The sequence below is a fragment of the Aythya marila genome (genome assembly GCF_965140915.1).
Source record: "Aythya marila genome assembly, chromosome: Z".
Classification (NCBI taxonomy): Eukaryota; Metazoa; Chordata; class Aves; order Anseriformes; family Anatidae; genus Aythya; species Aythya marila.
The window spans coordinates 89,001,524-89,020,763 of record NC_139080.1 but is presented as its reverse complement, the minus strand read 5'-3'; the positions used below and the strand labels follow the sequence as shown (position 1 = coordinate 89,020,763).

At 42.9% G+C, this 19,240-nt stretch overlaps 1 pseudogene across 1 annotated transcript; it reads left to right on the top strand.

Annotated features, from left to right (window-relative positions):
• The first annotated feature begins 634 nt into the window (after nucleotides 1–634).
• LOC309890291 (delta-1-pyrroline-5-carboxylate synthase-like) lies at nucleotides 635–18,526 on the top strand (annotated as a pseudogene). The gene is made up of 11 exons: nucleotides 635–733; nucleotides 1,202–1,346; nucleotides 3,598–3,671; nucleotides 3,899–4,007; nucleotides 5,107–5,333; nucleotides 13,304–13,441; nucleotides 13,551–13,746; nucleotides 13,985–14,106; nucleotides 15,888–16,074; nucleotides 17,620–17,706; nucleotides 18,324–18,526. The product of its transcript is annotated as a delta-1-pyrroline-5-carboxylate synthase-like (transcript).
• Nucleotides 18,527–19,240: the final 714 nt, after the last annotated feature.

Below are 19,240 nucleotides of genomic sequence, written 5' to 3'. Positions count from 1 at the left end.
AGCATGCGGAACGTTGCTTCTAGAAACAGCCCGATTCTCTTGTCTGCACTCTGCTTGCTGTTGAGCTAAATCAGATTAAAAACAAACAAACGAACAAAAACACGCCAGCTGCTGCTTCTCCTTCTGCTCTCTTTCTACTTTCTTGTGCTTTGCCCCTTCCCTTTCCCAGGTGATTGGGCTTGGGTGCTGGGCGCGGCCAAACGGTATATGAGCCCCAGGTATGCCATCAGAGAGCTCCTTCTGCCTGGGCTGCTCTTTGGGGTAAGTGCTTTGTTTTTCCTTCAGTCAGTTGCAGGGCTCTTTAGGTGGGTCAGAGTCTACGGACGGACTGATGCGTTTCCAAGTAGAGAGCGGTACGCACGTCTTTTTGAGGTGACAGCTAGTAGGATCTGTTAGAATAAACTAATGTAGTACTAGGTGCCTTTATTGCATGCAGTTCTTTCTCAGGTGAGTCACTGTTACGGCATGTTTACGGGTAGGATGTCAATGTTAGTTTGTGTGTTTGCTCTGCTGTGTCTGTGGGGACACGCTGTGCTTGGCTGGGAACCTGGGGCGGAAGTGATGTCAGGGCCTGTCTTCAATCAGGGCGGAAGCACTGTGTGATTGGCTTGGAGGAAGCCAGGGCAGAAGCAGCATGCAGGGCTTGCCGGCGCCATGGGCAGAAGCTGTCGGGGCAGGCCGGGACGCCGAGGAGGGGTGGCGCAACGAGGTTGGTGGTCGGTGGCGCGCCACGGTGGGCTGGATAGGGAGGGGGCGAGGCGGCGGGTGGTTGGTGGCTTCTGTGGAAATGGCCCTTGTGCGGGGTGGGGGCGGTGCATTCAGAGGAACCTTGACAGGCTGCAGATAGGGGCAGGCAGGAACCTTTTGAAGTTCAGGAGAGGGAAATGCCAAGCCCTACCCCTAGGGAGGAACAACTCTATTGAGCAGCACTAGATATCTGGGTACTAAATAAGCATTTCTTCATGGAAGGGGTGGTTAGGCATTAGAACAGGCTGCCCGGGGAAGTGGTAGAGTCCCCATCCTTAGAAGTATTCAAGAGACGTGTGGACATAGCACTTAGGGATATGATTTAGTGGTAGCATTAGGTTGATGCTTGGACTTGATGGTCTTAAGGGCTTCTTCCAACATAAGAATTCTTGTGGAGGATGGGGATTCAACTAACAAGTGCATTTTTGGGAACTGGCTCTCTCCTTCACTGTAGGTGACAGCAGCTTTGTGGGCCCTGCGAGGAGGCACCTCTGTAGTGATTGCAAATGGAGTCCACCCGAAAATCTCGGGTCATGTCATCACAGATATTGTAGAAGGGAAGAAAGTTGGAACTTTGTTTTCACAGGTAAGACCTGCAGGTGAGTACGGAAGTAATATGTACGCTGGGAGCAGTAGAGATTCCCTGGAAGTTTAGGGTTGAAATTTGGCTAGGCCTGCCTGTTCAACAAATGGGAAACTATGCTCTGCTTGACAAGCGGCTTTGGAAAGGTAAGTTTCAATGTTGGAATGGAACATCTTGAATCCTCTGCTTGGGTTCCTTCCAGCTGATGACTTGCTGCATCAGCCTTGCATTCAGAGAACTAAGTAGAATTTGTCTTGTTTTCAGTCTTAGAGGTTATCGTCTCTTATTGATGATTTCAGGCTGAAAGCATGCATATAGAATGTAGTGCTGAACTAAGATAGTGTGCGGTTTCATTTTTTATCCTAGGTTCTTCTTATGACTCAGTCTTTTGTTACTGTATGTAGCAATGTTTTCCTGCCTGTGTGTTGCTGTGACAATGTAACAAGGGCCGCAGAAAGTCAGACCAAAGATCTGTGATCTTAGCAGAATAGAACAAGTATAGAGTGATACTCGTGACTTGCACTGTAAGACAAGCAAATGCCTTGGAGTATAAAAATGCTAAATGGATTTCTTGTAAAAATTGGCCATATCCTTTGGACCGAGGTAAACACTTAGCATCCATGGGTCACAGGAGTCACGAGCCTTAACCAGGTATTGTGTGTAAACTCTGGAGCTAGCACTATGTGAAGAACTGCTTGCTTTACTTTGTGTGTGCTTGTGGGCAGGAGGAGTGAAAGTTGCTTCCTGCTAGCTTTTGATGCCCCCACCTTCTGTATGGAAAGAGAACGTGGGTGATCGATCTCTGTTCAACTTCTATGATGAGACATTGTCTTTTCCCTCATTGCTTTTTCACATGAAAAAGGTGTTTTCTTAGTCCTTTTCTACAGAAACTGTTCCAAAGATCTGTCGATCCCTGTTTCTCTTGGCTGAAACGGTTTTTATTCTACTGTGACCTTTTCAAGGTGAGCGAAAATAAAAGTTTGTGTAGCGTCCGAGATGCAAGTGAACCTTCAGTTTATGAGATAGCAAGGCTAACTTTGAGTTTTGATTAGATTGTGGATGGTTTTTGTTGCCTTTCCTAGGCCTTCTCCAAAAGCTTAAACAGGGAAGTTGCTGTTCAACGCTGATGAGCATTGAAGTGATGTTTTCGTAGGATTATGTGCACTACCAAGGCCTGATTTCCCCTTTTGTCTCTGCCTTGCTTCATGTTTATCTGCTGTGAATTGTACTTGCTATTTTGTTGCATAGTGGCTGCAAAGGAATCACAGGCTGGTTGAGGTTGAAAGGACCTCCAGAGGTCACGTGGTCCAACACCCCTTTTGTGTTCAAAGAACACAAAAATACACGCCACATTATAAAGTATGACCTTGCTTTAAAAAGCTGTTTTAACAGTCCTTCATTAAGTCTTATTAATCAAGTGTCCCCTAGTTCTTTTCTTACGCTTCCCACTATACCTCCTGTTATTTTCCTTACCGTGGGAATTCCTGCTCTGGCAATTTCTGTAGGACACTTCTTGAATAGAAGTCCGGGCATATTAGTCACATGCCAAGTCATCTGTTCTACAGACAATTTCAAGAGTTAAAAGTGAAAACGTAGCTTATCCAGGAGCTCCTTGAGAACTCCTTAGTGAAATGCTGCCTGAGCCTTTTGACTTGTTACTTCAGTTTCTGTTTCAAAACTTGTTCTGTATCATTTCAGTTTGAGATGGATTCTTTGACATCCGTGCCAAGAAAAAAACCTCTCCTCTGTAGGAGCCCTTCAACGTACACAGAGCAGAGAGAGAGCAGCTATTGTGCAAGCTGTTGCTGAGGCTGGTTTTGGCTTCCTGTATTGTTCGCACATTCCCAGGTTGTTTTGCAATCTTTTCTCTTTTCAGTAGTTATGTAATTAAACTTTTTCAAAGGATGCCTTCCTTTTTTTGCAGTAGCCTCCCACTCCCTGAGATGTAGCTGTCCTTGTATTCTTTTGCTCTTTGTCAAGTCTTCTTGATACAGGTTGTATACTTGTTTGTCCCCTACGACATGGATGATCTTACTGAATCTCTGTGATGCCTTGAAAAGGGCTATGCTCGGGGACCGTGGCAGCATTTTGGTATCTGATACAAATTTTCCTGTTGTGGCATACAGTAAACTTCTTTGATATGTCTCTTAAGACCGTACCTGTTTTTCTGCTTTGAGTAAGGAGTTGAAAGTTGAAAGGTTAGTGTTCATTTCCTTCCACCTTTGTCTGCATGTCTTGTGGGTGTGTGTGTGTGTGTGTTTTGGCAGGCCCTACAGTAGAGCAGCAGGGTGGAATGTCTCGAGCCGGTAGCAGGACGCTGGCAGCTCTGCAGCCTGAGCAGGTGAGAGAACAGTATGTTCTCGCTCTTTAAGGCTGTGAACATGTGGCAAGTTTTAAAATACAGGTTTATAACACAAATGGGTCCTGGAAAAAATCAGCTGGCTCCAAGTATTCAGGGCATCAAGCCAGTGAGAAGATGTGTCAGTAGGAATGAGCTGAAGTGAGCCAGATGTCAAACACCATGGAGTTCGTGTAAGAATGCAGTTCAGACACTTTTCTCTTTCAGAGAGCAGAGATTTATTTATTTTTTTTTATCATCTCGGTGACTTACTAACTGATCAGTGAGAAGAAATTCTCTTGGCAAACAAAAAGGACTTAGAAGAAGCTGAAAATAAAGGTAATATTACGGGTCCTTTCATGGAACACCTGTTGTCATGAGCTTTTCTGGGCCTCAAAGGAAAGGAGCAGAACAAGAGTAGTCTGTCACCTGCAATTGGATATTATGGCCGTCACAGATTAGGGAACCCAGGACTTTGAGAGCTTGTCAGTGTAAGCAGCTGCAGCTTCCGTAAGAGCTGTCTCTATCAGAGAAGATGGAGAGAGAGGCCTTTGAAAGCAGCAACCCACAGCATTGTTTAAAAAACTAAAAATAGAACAGTGTTTTCTTTTGCCAAAGGAGGCTCACTTTAGAAATTAAATCTAGCAAGGATCTTCCCTGTTATCATCATGCATGAAATAGCATGAATATTCTCCTGGGCTGGTTAACGTAATGTTTGGCCCCTGTGGGGAAGGTTGTTACTTAAAAATGATGCTTTCCAGAAAGAACCACCTTACCTTCTGACTGAGGAAAGTACAGTTCAGGCAGCACAGACTAAATCCATTCTTTTGTGTAAGAGTGGTGCGTGAGGAAGCTGGTCTTGGGTTAGAAAATGTGTGGAACTGGCGCATCACAAATTGTGAAGTTCAGTAAAAGGCATACGGCAACCATTTTGTACTGAGGAGAATGCCTGGAGGGACATTTCTGAGTAAACTTCCTACCTGAACGTGTTCAGACTAGAAAACTCCGGCAGCTCTTGCCCAATCTGAAATGCTATGCGTTCCTTTGCTCTTTGGGATTTCTATCTGTGAAATAGAAAGAGGCAATTACTGCGCAAACCTTCCAGGAATATTGCAAGGGTAGAAATTGGTAAGAAATTCAGGTACACGGTTGTGTAACGGTACTAGAAATAGGACAAACTTTGTCTTTGCGGATGTTACTTCATATACAAATCATTCATATCGTATTAGGTGTATATGTGATGGTAGGTGAAAGCGTTGTCAAATTGGAGCAGTTTGATTGTAGCTACTAAACTTAATGCTTTACATTGTTCATCTTAGGTAGGTTTCTTGCTGCGGCGTGGGAAACAGCGGCTTTTTTTCCTGGTTTGACCATTAGGTCACTTTCTTGAAACTAGCCAGATAAATCTATCTTGAGCGCAATTTTTTCTTTCTTCTAGGAAGATTGGCACTTCCTTTGTTGAAACGTCTCAGTCTGTCTACATCAAAGCTGAACAGCTTGGCTGTTGGGCTCTGTCAGATTGCAGCATCTTCACAGGACAGCGTCGGCAGCATAGTTCAGAGAGCACGCATAGCAAAAGATCTAGAGTTGGAGCAGGTGACAGTGCCTGTTGGGGTCTTTCTTGCGATTTTTTTGAGTCCCGTCCAGACTGACTGTCTTCCACAGGTATGTGAGGAGGGCAGAGAGATCTTTGATAACAAAAGTGTATTTCTACTGGTGAGTTATTGGAAGGCTGCAAGAAGTCTTGCCTCAAAAGACTTCTGCTTGTATTCTTCTGAAATGAATTCTGCTGTCATCCCATTTTTTTTTTTCTGCAGAAAACTACAGTCTTCCTGGGACTTGCTTCTGCAATGCTGAGAGTTATTCAGCGTTGGTTTTTGATACCCAACGTAGAGAAGGAGTTAGCTTACATTCAGGTGGTGCAATTTCTGCCTGTGTCTTATCACATAGCTTCCCTGCTTAACTTGCAACTTACAAGGCTCCTACCAATGAGCACTTTTCTGTCCATGCTGACTACAGCTGAATTGCAGGCTACGATTAAACATCAAATGTTTAATATAGGTCGTTAATAACAAACTGCAACTGTTAAGAATATATGCTGAAAAAGATCAGCACGAAGTAGAAGTTCTAGGCTCTGAGTGGTCTGTCCCATACTGATACTGCATGTTTGCACTGAGGCAGAATGATATCTTTCCACAAGCGTGTAAAAGCTAAGTCTAGGCTCTTACTGCCGGTATCTTTAGCAAGACTGATTGAGCATTTCTCTAACATATGAGCAAGTATTTGAGGAGCAAGGGATGGGTATGGGCACTTAAAAAGAGACTCCTCGTTTCATACTGAAGGGGAGTCTGCTCTAGGCAAAGTTCATGTGAAAGGAAAAGGCAGTAGTCTCCCTTTCTGCCATTATTGCTTCCTTGCTGCTCGCTCTGTTCTTCACAGAAAACCAGTATGTTTCCTTGCCAAATTCTAGTCTGCCTTCCTAGACTCCAGCCTTTGCCTCCTGGGTGTCTTGCCTTGCCTAGCCAAACTCTCCCATTCTCCTCTTCTTTATCTCATTTGTTTTATCAGGCTGATTCTTACTGGCTTCCCACCCTCAACCCCCCCCCCCCCCCCCAACCTTTCTTTTTTTTTTTTTCTTTTTTTACAGACTTAGGATGACTTGTCTTGTTACTTTTCTTCCTGCCAGCCCCCATCCTCAAGTTCTCCGATGTAACTTCAGAGGATCATCTTTGATACCTCTGCATCTGAATAATATGGTTTCTCTCCCATGCTGTAGCTGATAGTAGGATGGACTCTGAGTGCAGAGGAGAGGTTGCTTCCTCCATAGTTTACTATTGCATCTCATACTGGTTTGGGTAAGCAATTACCGAGGAAATTTGACTTCTCCATGGAGTAGTGTGTGCCTGATAGCTAGCTGGAGATAGCATACACGGAATTGAGTCAGTGCTCAGAGTTCAGTCTTGAGTTGCAGTAAAGGTGAAACAATTGCAGACTAACAGTTTACCTTCTAGTGAGCTGCGAAGCGAGTGCGGAGTTCCGATCCGCGGTTCCGTATTCTCCGTGAGGGGAGCGGCCGGAGACGAACGAAGTGCGTGACAGACCAAAAAGAAGTGCTGTTTTCACCAAGTTTTGATTGGTGGTGCCCAATATGTGGGCCTGGCAGTGTATCTTGTGATCCTATTTTTGCTCTTAAATGCTTTGAGTGTGACAAGAAAAAAGGCGGGAGCGTTATCTAAGTAACTAACAGTTTAGAAGTGTTGGTGTATTTGCTGTGGCGTTTGGTCAGTTTGCCAAGTACTGGAGAGGTGGAGGGGGCTGACTGATTATCAAAGCGGTAGAACGGAGAGAGTCCTTTCTGTGGTGGTTTGGGCTTGAGCCCTGGCAATTTGGTAAGAAGGGGGAGAGTGAATTTATTTAGGTGTCAATGCCTTTTTAAATGGTATTTATTGACGGATACACAGGAGTGATTCCTTGTTTTGTATGGGCTTATTAACAAAGTGCATGAGAAAACTTGGCATTTGGCTCGAAATTCGGTCCTGTTGAAATGTAAATTTTGTGGAAAAGGTGGTAATGTTTGTCTAGAAGATGAAAGGCTGAGTGCTTCAGCTCTTTTCCTGAAGTTCCATGGATTTATGATTGGAACATGGAACGGGGCTCCTTAATAACCTGAAATAGTAAAGTTTGTATGCGGGAAGAGGCATTTAATCCCAGAGAACTGGGACATTTGGGAAGAAGATTAGGAAAAGATAGTAAAAACCCACAGTAAAAAGGTTTGCGTGGAAATTGAAACAAAGGACAGTAACTAATAAGGAATAGTAATAAATAAATAAAAGGGAATGGAAAATCAAAGGAATGAGTAATATCCAAAACAAAGATGTTTTAAAGAAAGCCTCCTTGGGTGCACGCTGGCACATTCAAAGGATATTGTTAGAACTGGGAGCGCAGAAAGGAAGAGGACTTTCACTAAGTATTGCAATCAGTGGTGGCCACTATATAAGCTAAATGGCCACTTTATGGATCAGTCGACTATAACACTATCTGGCAATTCATGTTTTGGAGGAGAGAAGGAAAATAGGATGAAGTGTAGTATACTGATACGTTGTTTCAGCATCTTGGAGAGAAAAGGAGTGGAATTAATTGGCTCTTGACTGAGCCTTTGGTGTTGGCACGAGAAAAGTACAGGCTGGAGAAAAATAAAGGAAGCGTTAAAAGAGTTGTCCCCGGTGTTAAAGGTGTGGCATGTAGTATTTAACAGAGCCATTTGAAGTTGAATGAGCAGGGAAGGAGGATGTAGGAATGTTAATAGTTCTGCCTCAGCAGGAAGCTGTGTGTTTTTTTTTTTTTTTTTGAAATAGCAAAACAAATTACACAACGTTGCTTAACTTGTCAGAAGATAAATAAGAAAGTGTTTTGACAAGCAGCCACGGGAGGGAGAAAAACAGCTTACAGGCCTTTTGAGAAAGTACAAGTTGATTTCACTGAATTGCCCAAGGTAGGGAGGATAAAATATCTATGGGAAATAGCAGATCATTTAACACAATGGGTAGAAGCTTATCCCGTAGCTCGAGCTATGGCACAAATGGTGGTAAAAGCTCTATTAGAACACCTGATACCTAAATATGGGATAATCCAGTACATTGATTTTGATCAGGGCACACACTTTGCTTCTAAAATAATAAAATTATTATGTCAATCATTAGGTATTCAGTGGGAATACCATACTCCGTGGCACCCACAAAGCTCAGGGAAAGTAGAAAGATTGAATCAAACACTAAAACAACACTTGGCTAAATTAATGATCGAGACACAAATGCCCTGGATGAAATGCTTACCATTGGCACTTTTAAACATAAGAACTAAACCACACAGTGAGAGCGGATTATCGCCATATGAAATGTTATATGGTATGCCTTATTCTCAAGGGATGCCTCTAGGAAAAATGTAGTTGAGGAGCGTAGCATCCAGAAATACGTAATTACCATTGGAAGGAGGTTACAAGAGCTAAGAGAAATTGGAATGATGGCTCAAACACCACCTTTAGGATTTGCTGTTCATAAGATACAACCAGGAGACAAGGTCTTAATAAAAACCTGGAGGGAAGAATCATTGAGCCCCCGATGGGAGGGACTGTAAGTAGTAAGTTTTACTTACTACTGAAACAGCTGTGAGAACAGCGGAAAGGGGTTGGATCCACAGATCCAGAATAAAAGGACCAGTAACTACCGAAACCTGGAGGGTTGAGTCCACTCCTGGGGAACTGAAACTAAAGCTAAAGAAGAACTCATATTCTGGCAATGAGGCTCTGCATGAATTAAGGACGCCAAATAAAGGGGACAAGCCTAAAGGGAGGAAAGGGAGAAGGCAAGACCGGGGCAGGACCCTCCACTGCAGTGTGTATGGTCTACCGAGGGAGGCGATGGGTATTGACTGCCGAGTGAGAGGGCCTCGACCGGACTTCTCCCACACTAAGGTGAGGTTGTCCCGAGAAAATAACGTAAGAACTTTTCTTTTTAAACCCATATAAAATTGTGATTCGTTTTCCAGGAGCTGGATCACCCCGGCAGGCTGAACGGTATCACAAGCCCAAATTGACCCTGAAAGTGGGCCCAACCCCTTGATTGAAGGCGTCTTGCCTATTATGATCCAGCTACATGGGCAGAAGACGGATCCTGGGGCTATAGGACCCCAATATATATGCTTAATAGAATAACTAGGTTACAAGCTGTAATGGAAATAGTTGTAAATAAAACCGGAGGTGCACTTGGCTTAATTGCAAAGCAAAATACCAAGATAAGGACTACTTATCTACTTATGTATCAAAATCGCTTAGCTTTGGATTATTTACTAGCACAAGAAGAAGTCTGTGGAAAATCTAACCTTAGTAATTGCTGTTTAGAGATTAATGATGAAGGTGTTTCTTCCTAGTAGCTGGTAGAATGCTACGTTTTGGTTTAGGATGAGAAGAGCGCTGATAACATGCTGATGTTTTAATTGTTGCAGAGCCATGCTTACACCAAGCCAAGGATGTTTCAGCTTCTCACTGTCCTGCCAGCAAGCAGGCTGGGGGTGCAGCAAGAGCTGGGAGGAGGGCTGGACTGCTCAGGGTTAGGCTGGGCATCAGACAGCTGGGCATCAGCGGTGGTGAGCAATTGCATTGTGCATCACTTGTTTCATACACATGAGTAGTAGTAGAACTATCATCATTATTGTCATTGTCATTATTATTATTTATGATTATTTATTATTATTTTCTTGTCTTTATCTCACCTCACAGGCTTCACTTTCCCATTTCTCTCTCCCATCCCAGAGAGGGAGGGGGTGAGGTGAGTGAATGGCCGTGTGGTGTTTAGCTGCCAGCTGGGTTAAACCACAACAGAAAGAAAAGCTGTAAATGAACTTGTAAAAGAAATGAAGAAGATTGCACACGTCCCAGTTCAAACTTGGAATGGAATCGATCTAAGAAGATTATGGGAGGGGGCTTTATGGGCAGTGATTGTTTTGCTAAAATGAGGATGGTTGTATTGGGGATATGTGGAGAATTGTTAATAATTCCATGTTTAATACCTTCTATTACCAGGCTGATACACTCCAGTTATACAAGGAATGCAAATATCTGCAGTACCTGTTGTGGGAATAGGAATGTTGTTTTTGCAGAGTTACGTTGTTTAGAGGGCAGGAATGTGGTACTGAGATATGCTTACAGTGATAAGAAAGCTTAGCAGGCGACCTTGTAAAATGCAGACAACCAGACTTCTTAGGACAATTAGGTGAAAATCACGGTGTCAAGTCAGACAAGCGAAGAAACATTACCTCTCCAAGCAGTAAAAATGTCAAAAGAAATTTGAAATTTAACAGGCCGGCAAGTGAAGGCCATGCATTGTTTGTGAAGCATCGGATAGATGGTGAACCTGGATTACCCAGTCAGTGGGGAAACAGGGGAGGGTCCTGTCATCAAAAAGTATATAAACTGTGTTTTGGAACTAGTAGGTGTGCTCTCCTGCTTGTGGGGCGCCCGCCATTGCAATCGCGAACAAATTACTTCTTCACTGAGATCCTCGCCTGAGCCTAAGTTACTGGCTACGGAGTTTCTCACACTGTTGACCCAGAACCAGGGAGAAGAGAAAACCCATTGCCTGACGATAATAAAAAGAAAAGAATATCCAAAATTGATACCAATTTGGCAAGTATTGACTCGATTGGAAAGGAAAACACGAATCAATACCATGAAAAAGGAGATGGGGGACTGTGAAATATGTTCATCTGATTCGTGTCAATATGGAACAATGCTAGGGCCTCATAATGAAATGTGACCTTCTGTCTTACATCCCCTTGTATAAATAACCACAAGTCCAAGAGAAACAGAGTGGTTAGTGTATATAGTTCTTGTATCTTGCAAAAGAATGGTCTAGCAGTTCGTGTTGATAGAGGGTTTGAAGGGTAAACCTTGAGACTTGGGTCTGGGAGATAAGAGAATAGGGGGGAGTTTTTTGAGATAACTGCTGACTATTGCATGAGACACGACTTTCTGGCATCTGGCCCAGAGACTACTAAATAAGGGGAGGGTGGGGGGGAAGCTGAAGAACGACCGAAGGACAAAACTTGTGAGGAAGACTACGAGCCTTCAGTATGAGCGACCCTCAGAGGGACCACTGGAGACTGATACGCATGCATCCGTGGGATGGTTCGGGTTCTGGGAAACTAATTATAATACCCCTGCCTTTTCCAAAAGTGGTGATGAATATGTATTAGCCTAGGAGCATAAAAACCAGTCGCCTGATGTAACCGGTGTGCGTCTTCGTGGAGCAGAGACTCCCAGCGCACCCAGTGCTGTTTGCTTACCTCTGTTCCTTTAATAAATTGTAAACTTTGATTGTAACCCTATTCGGGACTCAGTCATTTATAACAATATACAATAGCATGTTTGTCTCTAGTACTTACAAGGCGAAGTTCTGAGATCATATTTCACAGACTGCTTCTTACAGATTTCAAGAAATCCAATTGTTCTGAAGTACAGCCGTGCTCTATTACTATCTAAAGGGAACAAACTGTTTTCAAACCCATTACAGATTGGATGTTTTTTATTTATTTAAATAAGCTTGTCTCTGCAGCTTTCCTTCGTGATGCTGATCTTCGGAGAGGCAGATTGTTAACAAGATACAATCAAATTGCATTTTAATGTCTAGTTTTGTATGTTAAAGACACACAGTATCTGGGTACAGCAAGGTTCCACTAAATGACAAGGATCTTTCTGAAGTCTTCCTTATTTTTTCAGTATTCTTTTCAAATTGTGGACAGCAGGATGAGGTAGAATATCAAACACGGTGACTGTTTTTTACCCAGAGGACACTAGTAGGGAAAAGGAGTTGGTCTGAGTTGACCTTGACATGCTTAAGGGGTTGGTACATGAGAACCTCGTGAAGTTCAAGAAGGCTAAGTGCAAGGTTCACCACCGTCATCAAGGCACTCCCAAGAATGAATGCAGGCTGGTTGATGAGTGGATTGGGAGCAGCCCTGCAGAGAAGGACTTGGGAGTGTTGATGGATGAAAAGCTCTACATGAGCCAGCGATGTGCAGTTGCAAACCAGAAAGCCAGCCGTATCGTGAGCCACATCAAAAGTATGACCAGAAGGTCCAGGGAGGTGATTCTCGCTCTCTACTCCACTCCTGTGAGGCCCCACCTGCAGTGCTGCATTCAGCTCTGGGGACTCCAACATAAGAAATAAATGTGTTAGAGCAGGTCCAGAGCAGGGCCACGAAGTTGATGAGGGCTGGAGGACCTCTCCTATGAAGACAGGCTGAGAGAACTGGGGTTGCTTAGCCTAGAGAAGAGAGGGCTCTGAGGAGACCTTATAGTGGCCCTCTAGTACCTGAAGCAGGCTTCGGGTAAGCTGGGGAGGGACTTTTTGTCAGGGAGTGTAATGACAGGACAAGGAGTAATGGCTTTAAACTAAAAGGGTAGATGTAGATTAGAATAAAGGAAGAAATTCTTTACTATGGGTGGTGAGGCACTGGAACAGGCTGCTTGGGGAAGTTGTGAATGCCCCATCCCTGGAAGTATTTAAGGCCAAGTTGGATGGGGCTTTGAGCAATCTGGTCTAGTGGGAGGTGTCATAGAATCATAGAATGATTTGTGCTGGAAGGGAACTTGAAGGTCATCTACTCCCCCCTGCCATAGGCAAGGACACCTTCTGGTTATAAACGTAAAATCAGCGTGATTAAACAAAAGGCTTCTGTATAAGAGAGCACAAGTAAAATGTTAGTCGTAGGAAGAGCTCATTAGCTACTTCCAGCCAGAATGATTAGGGATAAGAGTTCTTGCATCTGAAATAGTTTTATACAACTAGCGAATTTGTGCCAGAGCCTATGTTCAGGGTTTCCTTTGACTTACTGCAGTCTCCCTTTGCCAGTAGTACCCTGAAGCTCAAGTTTGTTTCTGAAACGTTAAGATACTTCATTTCTGGAGTTACACGTTCTGACTCGGAAAAAATTCTTGGTGCTGTATATTAATATTGAGTAAGTCAGCAGAATGCAAAATCCTGTTCTTACTCTATTTTGCAGATGTTATTCTCCCAGAGGAGTCAGATCACTTTGTTGTTGTTGTTGTTGTTGTTGTTGTTTTAATTCCCTTCTGACAGGTGTCTTCTTTGGCCATAGCTAGCGGAAATGGCTTGCTAATAAAAGGAGGGAAAGAGGCAGCATACAGCAATCAAATCCTTCATCATCTGACTCAAGAAGCACTCTCCATTCATGGAGTCAAAGATGCAGTGCAAGTAGTAAGTGTCTAGAATTAAAGCAACAACTTTTGTGCTGTAGCATGTAGAAAAAGCACAGGCAGAGCTTGAGAATTCAGGCCATTGACTGTTTGTGTCACAACTTTCACGTGTGAATACAAGCAAGGAAGTGGAAGATGTCTGCCATTTGGAGAAGCTGGTAGATCTAATCATTCCACATGGTTCATCCCAGCTAGTCAGGACTATCCAGAAAGCTGCTAAGGGAATTCCAGTGATGGGACACGGTGAATGGATCTGTCATGTGTATGTGGACACAGATGCCAGCGTGGAGAAGGCCACATGAATAAGTAAGCTGTGAGAGAGTGACTTGGATACCATGAGTGTAACTGAACTACACATTTGGAATATGTGGTATGGTTATATTATTATTATTATTATTATTATATTATTATATTAATATATTATTATATTATATTAATATATATATTAATATATTATTATAACCATACGTAATAATAATTCACATGCTCTTCAAATTCTTTGTCATAAATGTTACGTAACCAATTGTTTACTCTTAAACCTCAGTCAGAGGCTCGAAGTGTGAATATACTGCTGCCTGTGATGCTCGGGAAACACTCCTAATTCACTGAGACCTGCTGAGAACTCCGTTGTTTGATCAGATCATAGACACGTTGAGAGTAGAACAGGTTAGTCATTTATACTTGTGTTGGCTTTTGTTTTGTTTTATTTACTTGTTGTTCATTTTAGGAGCCCTTGGTCTTGCTGACATAGCCCTATGTAGTTTTATGATAACATAACACTTACGTTACCCACATGTCTCTTTGTACACCTTTGTACTCTTTTCGGAGAGCTTTCTTGGCTTCTCCATGCAACCCCAAGCTTTTCCATAGAAACGATCTGCAAGCAGCTTCTTTGGGGTGGCTGCATGCCATTGCTGGGATACAACTACTTCCTTTTACATAGAAAAAAATCATTCTCTGCCTTGGAAGAGCATTTCCCCAACCCTTTCTCTACTACTCTTAATTCTGACTTACTGGCTGGCAACCTCCCGGACCCAAATACTATTCTGATTAAATCTATTAACTTACCTTCTTACCTCAGTCGTTTCCCATTTTATGTTTCTCCTCCTCTAATCTGCTTCATCCACATATTTTGAACATTTTGTCTCACTTGCCTTTATTCCCACCCATTTTCCCGCCCATTATTTCCCCCTCCCACTGTTCCACAGGAACAGTGAAAGGCCACTGTCCTACATAATTGCTTTGACATGCGTAATGTTTTGTAGCAGAGATGCATCACGAGAGAAATATTTGTGAAGTACTTAAATTACACTCAAAACATGGATTTTTCACATAGCATTTCCATTTGGCAAATAGTGTATACAAGCAGTGATTGATGCAGGAAAACATGGTAAAATAGGTCATGTTCTGATAATGTTAAAGTCATATTAAGAGAAGCTTGCCAGATAGCTAGTCAGGAGCAAGTCCTCACTCGCTTGTGTTTTCTTTTTGTCTTTTTTTTTTTTTAATGTCTGGTTTGGTTGTGTTTTGTTTTGTGTTTTTTTTTTTTTTCATAGAATACCCTGAGTTGCAAAGGACCCATGAGGACTACCAAGTTCAACCCCTAGCTCCACACAGGACCACCCAGAAATCAGACCATGCATCTTGGAGCGTTGCCCAAACACTTCTTGAATTCCAGCAGGCTCAGTGCTGTGACCACTGTCCTGGGAGCCTGTTCCAGTGCCCTGCCACCTCTTGGTGCAGAACCTTTCTCTAACATCCAGCCTGACCCTCCCCTGTCACAGCTCTATGCCATTCCCTTGGGTCCTGTCGCTGTCACCTGAGAGAAGAGATCAGCACCTGCTCCTCCACTCCTCCCTCTCATTGTTAAGGTGTCTTAGCTGCTACGATTAAATTCAGAGATTGACGATGCATTAGATCTTCTTCATCAGGATCGTAAAATAACTGAAAGTCCTTGCCTTGTTTTGGGCCCAGTAACTCTTTTGTGTCTGAAACATACACTTTGGAGAGGGCTGGTGTCAGTTTACAAAAGAAAGGGATAAAAACAGGTAAAGTCTTTTGTAGGGGAGACTTGCAAACCTGGAAATATCTGCCTTCCTCGAAACTCCCCTCCCCTCATTTTATATTGCTGACTTTGACATTATATGGCATAGGCTATCCCTTTGGTTAAGTTTGAATCGGTTGTGGGTATGTGCTCTCCTAACTTTTAGCAGACCCTCGACCTTCTCACTGTGGGGGGAGAAGAGAAAGCCTTGGAACTGTGTGAGCACTGTTTAGCAACAGCCAAAACAGTGGTTTGTTTAAGGCAAAAATCCAAAATGTAGCAGTATAGGGACTGCTATGAAAAAAATTAACTCTATCCTAGCTATACCCAGAACAACAAGCTGCACTTTTCACCTGTTACGCACTGGTACAATCTACAGCACAAAATACTTCTGGTATTGCAGGTGAAGATTCATGCTGGCCCAAAGTTTGCCTCTTACTTGATGTTCAACCCCTCAGAAGTGAAATCTCTCCACGACGAATATGGGGATCTGGAGAGCTGCATTGAGGTTGTGGACAGTGTACAAGAGGGTGTCGAACATATCCACAAGTATGGAAGTTCTCACCTGGATGTTACCGTCACGGAGAATGGTTTGTGACCAATCTGTTCCCTTAAGCTTCTGCTTTGGTTTCACTGTGGGATCTTGTTATTAGCATAACTACTTACATTGCAGTAGTTTCTCTTATCTTGGTTCTGTAGTGAGCATAATCAGCTGGAACCCTATGAGCTAAATCTATCTGTAGTTGTGTTTAATTCAAGGAAAACATGTTGTGTGCCCTTATTCCAGGAGGTGAAGGCATGTGTTTGAGCAACTGGCCAACGACAAGTCAACGCATGCTCTTGTCAGGCAGATTGCTTTGTGTTCCTGTATTGTACAGACTTACCACATCAGACAGTTTTGCAGAAACATCTCCTGAATCCTGGAGACGTCTTTAGGCCTCCGAAGGAGGAAGAGGTGAGCTTCTATAGAGGGAATATGGGCTGTAGGAAAGATCAGACTATATACGTTTTGTCTTCCCAGGTTGCTTTTAAGCCTTGCAAACAAGGACCACAAGTGTTTTTCTCCATCTCTCCCAGTCCTTTATTTCCCAGTTCCGCATCTGTAGCGTAAAAGCTGCATGTATCTCAGTTCCCAGTTTCTTGCTCCATTGATGCCGCGAACTTCTGTTCCTATGCGCCACTCTGTGCTTCTTCCACTCCTCTGCATGTGGTTTGAACACTCTGCCACTTCAAAACGTAGCTAGAACTGCTCCCAGCCAAAGGATGACTCTCCATACAAGGCTAAAACTTCTGAGAGTCAGCTACAGTAAGGTCATTTTGATTTGTGGCTCATCAGTGTGAGATTCAAGCAGGCATCTGTTTCTGTACCTTCTGCAGAAATTAAACGAGTAGCACCGAAAGGCATGCATTTGATACTGTAAGCCACTACCTGGTGCACTAGTGATTTACTTGGGTGTGTACTGGAGATAGAGTTCATCTTTAGCATTCGTCCCATTGCTCTGGGCAACTGACTTGCAGCTTACAGCCTTACAGAGAAAGGCATCCTTCAGAGTACTAAGGCTCGTACAACTCTGCTTGAGGTTGCTCCAGTCTCGCATGTTCTGTGTTGAACTGGGTTAGTTAGCTGACTTCATGTGGTGTTTCTGCATTCTCTTTCCCAAATACTGTTTTCAGTATAAACTTAATATAGGACTTTCCATTAATTTCCATTAATTCCATTATGATAGGACTTTCCATGTTCTTTATAGAACAGTTCCATGTATCCATTGAGATAATGTAGAGCTGAACATGTAGTTTAACTGTCTGACTGCAAAATGTAGCTCGGGGCTGCTGTCACTTTTTCCCAGTCATACAACTATCCCTGTTTGCGAGGTCTAGGCTGTAGTAAGAATTAGACATCTTTTCACTTCTTGTCTTTGCAAGCTTCTTGTAATATTTACAGTTGTGTCTATGTGATAAACATATTACAAAGAAGGTGTGTATGAACATGCTTTAATCCAGGCTGTTAAATACTGTCTGATAATGTTGCAGGTGAAAGTTCTGTTCTTGTATCTCTTCACGGTATGAGGCTGTGCCTATTGGACTGCATGATCACTCTGTACTGTATCCTATTTTCTTCTCTGCCTCTTTTTCAGAGAAAACAGTGGAGTTCTTCCTCCAGCATGTGGACAGTGCTTGGAATGCCAGTAACCGATTCTCTGATGGATAGAGATTTGTACTCTGTATGTGCCTGTGGTGTGCAGGCAGCTAAGCACCACAAAGCCGTTTGCTCCCTCAGCAGTGTGGGAGGAAGGAAAGACTGGAACAAAACTGAGTATCAGTTACCTAAGTAAACAGGTGCACATACTAGGAAGTGCAGAAGACAAGGGAAACATTAATTCCTGAGGTAGAAACTACTAGAAATCGCTGTAGCAGGCTTGAACATGCAGTGCTCTGTGTGTTAAAAAATTGTGTTTAGGGTTTTATAAGATCACGCAATAGTCTGTTTAAGAAGAGGAAAAAGAAAAACAAAAAAGGATATAAGAATGGAATCCTGACTAATTTAGTTCTTATTGTTCAAAGGGTAAACCCTCAAACAAATGTACGATGTATGTAAGACACACGTAGCTTTCTGGCTTCTTTCTCTCTAAAAGTGAAGCTGAAACTGACAGAAGTATAAACATTCCAATTTAGAATAAAGCTCCTCTGATCAGAACAGGTAAAAATAACTTCTGACACTTGGGGAGGAGTGAAGGAAGGGAGGTGAATGACTGCTTCTACATAAAGATGCAGGGCTATATAGTACAAAGTTGAATATCTTCTGAGGATCAACTACCTTTACCTTGTGTGTTTTCTACAGGTGATGAAGTTGGAATTAGTACTTCTCGTATCCATGCACGCGAACCAGTGGGAATTGAAGGACTCTGAACTACAAAGTGGTTACTGACAGGGGACAATCATGTTGTTTCTGACTTCTCAGAGCACGGGAGCATGAAGTAGCCCCATGAGAGCCTACCTCTCCCTCAGAGAAATACCGAGTACATTGAGAAAACTCATCAATAAAATGTTTATTGAAGACGTTCAGGCTTCAGGGTACTCTTTGGGGAAAGAGATTTGCTTTTCAGCTCTGAGATCATTGTTCTTGGTCATTGTGCAGTACAATGAATATGAAGTGATCCCATCCGTGACACGCATTATTTGTTGCTGTCTCTTACTGTTTCCTTAGATAGTATCTGCAAACTGACCTTGCTTTTGCCAGAGAGGTTTCTTTAAAACATACAGATACCGTAAGGAAAAGTTGAAATATCTGCTGCGTTCTGTTCATGCCCTTGCTCCCCTCCAGCAAAGATGCCTGGTGGTAGAGTGTAATTTTTTTTCCCTGTCTTTAATCTGAACACCTGTCTTGGTGAACAAACTCGGTAGCTTTCCTTTAGTCACGTGACCACAGCAGCTCTTGAAAGCTCTAAAGCTTTAAGACACTTACTGTCTTTGTTTGATCACTCTGTGATTCCTATGCGTTTGGAACGTATATTTCATTAATGTTTTGACCAAGCAACCTTTTTTATCTAATTTCTTTGTATTTTTGACAACTGTAGATAAATAGCGCAACTGTATACGGTGTGAATTTTGTTACCTCTGTCCACCAGACATTTATTTCTCATGGGTTTTCTGTGAAATGTAATCCCTCCAAACCCGTCATCCAGATGCAATACTACCTTGAAGTTTAAAAGAAGCTCTGAATAAATGCTGCCTTTTGCGTACTGGAACAAAGGAACT